Genomic DNA, 6,831 nt, shown 5'->3' with positions numbered 1-6,831 from the left:
GTAAGGGTTGGGATAGTAACTCATCCAATGCAGATGGCGTACTGTGCACTGACATGAGCAGTCATACTGTACAACGTTTGTACTGTGGAAGACTGTAGTCTGTGTCTACGTTTTAAGTACTAACGTCGATCGGGCTGCGGGCTTTCAAATATAAAATGAATGATGATGATAAGATGGTGTGGCCCTCGGCTAGGCACCCTCTGACTCAGAGTTGAAATTTTAAACGTTTTGGCTGGTTTCGTCGTCTGGGGGCTGGGATACGTAGTTGCCTCATTACTAGCCAAATACTGCTGAGTCTACAGTATACAATATGAATACAAACATGAATTGAATGGTCGAAGGTTTCTATCACTCGGGAATTGCGAATTAATATAGAGATTTATAAATGAAAGAGTGCAATTAAATAAAATCTGCAGGTACTATCTTAACGACTTTAAATGATGAGTACGATAGTAGAAGTACTTTTGAGAATGCGGTATATTTCTGCAAAACACTTATTGGTGTCGATGGTCCAGCAGTTAAATAAAATATAAGTTGAATAACAGGGAAACAATAGATTAATACTTCATGTAATTAGTTATCAACAACAACATAGCTCGCGAGATATTCACTTCTGAACGCATACTATGTCTTCACTGCAGAAACCGCGGAAATCACACAAGAGCACAGGTCGGCGCTCGGAAATATTTCTATCCTCCGCGACTACGCGCAAACTGCTTCACTGTCCAAGTTTTTCCGCCGACTGTGCGTCCGTCGCGATGTACTGTCTGCGTCCAGCACTCACTCCCGTGTCCTCTGCCGTACTGTCCAGAACTGCCCACTCTGTGTCCTCTATCGAAACGATCCTCCTCCCCCACTTCCATACAGTCTCACCATTAACGGGCGCTGTGATTGGCTAGAGCGCTCCCTCCATGTCTCCAAGCCAACGTACACTCACAAACATATTGAAACACATACGAAATACTGGATTTACATTTAAATAACAAAAAATTAAATAAATATTCCTGCGGCTGGACCATAAACAAGCTCTAACACACATGATTAGAGACATAAAAAAATTAAATAAACATATATCAAAGGAATAGAACAAAAGGTAGGCCAGTAGCCTAATGTCTCTGTGCTTTCTAAAACACAGTAAATATTTAACCAATTTCTTCATGAATAGTATATATCGGATATAAACAAAGACATAGATGAATAAATGTATTTATAAGCATGCTGGTACCGTTTTTTCGTGTCACTGTGGAGTACGCGATTAGTAGTAATCAGCCACTTTGACCTCCAATAACTCATGTACTATTCAAGTTACATGTGTGTAATTCATAGGTTTCTAAAGACATGTAGATCGACGAAATCGGAAGAGCCGTTTAGATTTTGGAAATTCGTTACTGGTTGTTACTTGTATAATTTACAGTCAGTTACTGAACTTTAAACTAATAAAGATATTAAAAATCTGATTACACCATCAGAATTGTTGTGCAAATAATGGTAACGTACATGCTTCTTTTTTAGGTATGATGATTCATCTGGCTACTATTAATTTCTATACGAACTGTGAAATGTCTGCCATGATGGTTTCACAAAGTCCGCCATCTTTGGGACTCCCGGCGTGCCTCCTCCATCGACACAGCGTCATCATGGAATTCCCAGCCAAGTGCTCGATGGACCACGTGGTCCGGCCGTTGTGCGGCATCGCGCACTTGCTAACGAGCCAACTCTGAACTTAGAATATTTTCATGGAGCCACATCTCGCCCATTACCTCATAAGGCCTAACTGAATGGGGCTGTACACAGTGACGGAACTTGCACACATAATGTTCGTGTACTGGCAACCAAATGGGAGCAGCTGAGAAGTGAAAATGTTGTCGAGGACGAAAATATCCCTGTAGAAGATATGCGCCTCTCACCATGTTTGGAAGACCATTCTAACGATTTAGTGAAATAGAGCAATTGGTACCACAGTACAACGACCAAGGTGGACGACGAACTGCACCGAGTTAGAAGATGCAGTGCTTGCTCGAATGAACGAGGCACCTGCAATCAGCACTTGATCAGTCGTACGTGAAATGAATGTTTGGAAAAATATTACAGGAAATGCTGCTACACCAGTACCAACCACACAAAGTGCATAATTTGACTACTGCTGACTTCGGGTCTCGTATCGTGTTCAGCGAATGGTTCTAGCAACACCTTACAGTCGATCCCCACTTTCCTGCAAATGTATAAGGGACGATAAAAAGATTTCAGTTTGAGGGCGTTATTGCCGCGTATATGCCACGTAACGTAACTCTGACGCTGGTATATTAGCACTGTAGGGCTTAGTGTGGCACTGGTACCTTTCCGACGCTCGTGAGATAAATGCGGGAATGTGAAATATGTCGACGTTATTACCAAATGCGTCCAAACAAGACTAGCTTGCTGTTATTATTTTCTTGGCTGCCGAAGGACGAACATCGGTAGACACCATCGGAGAAGGATGTCAGACTAAAGGCCGAAATATTAAATGTCTTTTTCCAAAGCTGTTTCACAGAGGAAGACTGCACTGTAGTTCCTTCTGTAGATTGGCACACAGTTGACAAAATGTTAGATATGGAAACAGATGACAGAGGGATAGAAAAATAATTAAAATCGCTCAAAAGAGGATTGGCCGCTGGACCTGATAGGATACCAGTTCGATTTTACACAGAGTACGCGAAGGAACTTGCCCCTCTTCTTGCAGTGGTGTACAATAGGTCTCTAGAAGAGCATAGCTTTCCAAAAGATTGGAATAGGGTACAGGTTATTCCCGTTTCCAAGAAGGGACGTCGAACAGATGTGCAGAACTATAGACCTATATCTCTAACGTCGATCAGTTGTAGAATTTTGGAACACGCATTACGTTCGAGTATAATGACTTTTCTGGAAACTAGAAATCTACTCTGTAGGAATCAGCATGAGTTTCGAAAAAGACGATCGTGTGGAAAATTGTAATGACATGGCGAAATAACTGCAGAAGATCGACGGTTGGTGCAACAATTGGAAATTGCTCCTCGACATAAACGAATATTCCGCATAAATGCAAATAAGAAGGAAGATCCAGTACTGTCCATTCTGTTACACGTTTGCAGAACCATCACTGGAAGCAGTTTATGATGATGATGCAGATGCACTCCGTCTTCAGGCCACAAGTGGCCCATCGGGACCATCCGAGCGCCGTGTCATCCTCAGATGATAATGCGGATAGGAGGGGCGTGTGGTGAGCACATCGCTCTCCCGGTCGTTATGGTGATTTTCTTTGGCCGGAGCCGCTGCTGTTCGGTCGAGTAACTCCTCAATTGGCAGCACGAGACTGAGTGCACCCCGAAAAATGGCAACAGCGCATGGCGGCTCGGATGGTCACCCATCCAGGTGCCGGCCACGCCGAACTGTGCTTAACTTCGGTGATCTGACGGGAACCGGTGTATCCACTGTGGCAAGGCCGTTGCCACTGGAAGCAGTTACTTCTATAAAAATGTATGTGTATGCATACGGTGCGGCCTGAATTGGAACGATCACATAAAACCAATGGCTGGCAAGGCAGTTACAAGACTGAGATTCATTGGAAGAATCCTAGGGAACTGTAGCCCATCGACAATGGAGATAACTCACAAAACACTTGTTAGACCAGCACTTGAATATTGCTCGTCAGCCTGGGATCAGTACCAGGCAAAACTGGCAGTAGAAACAGAGGTTCAAAGTAGAGCAGCGCGCTTCGACACAGGTTCATTTAGCAAGGGCGAAATGTCTGGGAGATGTGCTGCAAGAAATGCATTCTACATGACGGTGTGATTTGCTGTTAAAATTCTGCCACCGCATGTTCCTAGAAGGGTCACCAATATCTGGCTTCCTCCTACGTATATTTCGCGAGAAGACCATGAGGATAAAATCAGAGAAATTCGAGCTCACCCGGAGGCTTACCAGCAGTCTATCTTCCAACGAACCATTCGCGACAGTAACGGAACAGGAGGAAAGTGATAGTACCCTCCTCCACACACCGTAAAATGACCATCAGGGTATAGATGTAGATAACAAGCATGATTTGTATTTTGTCATGCGTCTACTGCCCGTTTTCATTATAAAGCATATTCAGTGACTTGAAAGGTGCACATTTACCCTGTACATGTATCAGGTTTCGTTCACAAACTTCCCCACAGTACTTTTAGCTAATATTAGGTTATGGTACTTTTATCTTTATGTACAGAGAGTGACGAAATGATACCACCAAACATTACGGTGAGGAAACAACAATTACGCCAACGAGCGCAGACGTTGTAGGGTCAGCGCCTACCGTTAGGCCACCACTTCAGCAGCTAACGTGATTACTCAAACTGGTCGACAACGAGCGGAACTTCTCGCAGAGAGCCCGACAGAAGTGCGGACGTTGCATGGTGGCGAACGACAGCACTGTAGAGCGTCCAATATCACATATCCTGCGGATGTATTCCTAACGACAAACGTTGGCCCCTGTTATACTGGCAATTCGAAGCGTCACTGAATGACATTTCTGAACATGGGTTCATATCCTCAATTTCCTTCTCAAGACACCATCGACAAAATAGAGAAATTTCTCCTTATCGTTTCGTCATATCTAGCATATTCATTTCTTAAAATTGATGTTGCTTGGACACCACACGTATGTTAGATGGTTGCTTTAATGCCAAATATACACTTTGTACTGCAGCACAGAAATTGTATTTATCATATGTTTGTGTTCTAGTTTCATGGGTGCGCTTGTGTGTGTGTGTGTGTGTGATATATATATATATATTGCACATACACACATCAAAAAAGTTCCGAGAGCTCCGGAGCCTGTACAGATCAATGGAATAGAGATCAACAAAAACATCATATCCTCCCTTTTTATTGCTCCCCTTTTTATTATCCTCCCTTTTTTATTATCCTCCCCTTTTTTACTATCCTCCCCTTTTTTACTATCCTCCCCTTTTTTTATTATCCTCCCTTTTTATTGCTCATGAAAACCGCACATTGCTTGTTGTACCGCCATACAGCGAGACCTTCAGAGATGGTGGTGGTGGTGGTCCAGATTACTGTACACACTGGTACCTCTAATACCCAGTAGCATGTCCTCTTGCAATGACACATGCCTGTAGTTGTGGCATACTATCCACAAGTTCATCAAGGCCATGTTGGTTCAGATAATCCCACTCCTCAACGGAGATTCGGCTTATATCCCTCAGAGTGGTTGGTGGGTTACGTGGTCCATAAACGGTCTTTTCAATCTATCCTATGCATGTTCGATACAGTTCATGTCTGGAGAACATGCTGGCCACTCTAGTCGAACAATGTCGTTATCCTGAAGGCATTCACTAAATGCGCACGATGGGGGCGCGAATTGTCGTCCATGAAGACGAATGCCTCGCCAATATGGTGCCGATATGGTTGCAGTATCGGTCAGACGATGGGTTTTACGTATCGTACAGCCGTTATGGCGCCTTCCATATCCACCAGCGGCATACCACGGCTTCACATAATGCCACCTCAAAACAGGGGGGAACCCTTGCTGCACTCGCTGGACAGTGTGTCTAAGGCGTTCAGCCTGACCTGGTTGACTCCAAACACGTCTCCGACGATTGTCTGGTTGAAGGCATATGCGACACTCGACGGTGAAGAGAACGTCATGCCATCCTGAGCGGTCCATTCTGCATGTTGATGGGCCCATCTGTACCGCGCTGCATGTTGTCGTGGTTGCAAAGATGGACTTCGCCATGGACGTCCGGAGTGAAGTTGCGCATCATGCAGCCTATTGCACACAGTTTGAATCGTAACACGACGTCTTGTGGCTGCACGCAAAGCATTATTCAACATGGTGGCGTTGCTGTCAGGGTTCCTCCGAGACATAATCCGTAGGTAGCGGTCATTCACTGCTGTATTAGCCCTTGGTGGCCTGAGCGAGGCATGTCGTCGACAGTCCCTGTCTCTCTGTATCTCCCCCATGTCAGAACAACATTGCTTTGGTTCACTCCGAGACGCCTGGACACTTCCCTTGTTGACAGCCCTTCCTGGCACAAAGTAACAATGCGGAATAGAACCGCGGTGTCGACCGTCTAGGAAGGTTGAACTACAGACAACACGAGCCGTGTACGTCCTGGTGGAACGACTGGAACTGATCGGCTGTCCGACGCCCTCCGTCTAATAGGCGCTGCTCATGCATGGTTGTTTACATCTTTGGGCGGGTTTAGTGACATCTCTGAACAGTCAGAGGGACTGTGTCTCTGATACAATGCCCACAGTGTATGTCTGTCTTCAGGAGTTCTGGTAACTGGGGTGATGCCAATTTTTTTTGATAAGTGTATGTACACTCTTTTCTCGCAGGGCGCCTGACAGTAGTGCGGACGTTATGTTGTGGCGAAAGACAACACCGTACAGCGTACAATACCACCTCTGGCGCTGAGGTGTTGGTGTAACGACAAGCGTTGACTCCTATCACTTCGGCACTCTGTAGTGTCACTGATGACATTTCTGAACATGGGTTCATAACCTGAGACTGTTTCTCGAGAATCAATAACTTCGAAAAATTTCTCCATGTGTTTCGTTATACCTTGCATATTCATTTCTTAAAAATGATGTACCTATGGCTCTATGCGTGTTCAAATGATTCAAATGTCTCTGAGCAGTATGGGACTTAACTTCTGAGGACATCAGTCCCCTAGAACTTAGAACTACTTAAACCTAACTAACCTAGGGACATCACACACATCCATGCCCGTGGCAGGATTCCAACCTGCGACCGCAGCGGTCGCGTGGTTTCAGACTGTAGCGCCTAGAACCACTGGGCCACCACTCCCTGCTCTA

The 6,831-nt window shown here is 45.0% G+C and overlaps 1 pseudogene; it reads right to left on the bottom strand.

Moving 5' to 3' along the window:
* Positions 1-3,347: 3,347 nt before the first annotated feature.
* On the bottom strand, positions 3,348-3,465 carry LOC126459032 (5S ribosomal RNA; annotated as a pseudogene).
* Positions 3,466-6,831: the final 3,366 nt, after the last annotated feature.

Source organism: Schistocerca serialis, chromosome 2 (genome assembly GCF_023864345.2).
Source record: "Schistocerca serialis cubense isolate TAMUIC-IGC-003099 chromosome 2, iqSchSeri2.2, whole genome shotgun sequence".
Lineage (NCBI taxonomy): Eukaryota > Metazoa > Arthropoda > Insecta > Orthoptera > Acrididae > Schistocerca > Schistocerca serialis.
Note: the sequence above shows the minus strand (reverse complement) of the source record. Positions and strands in the feature narration are given on the sequence as shown.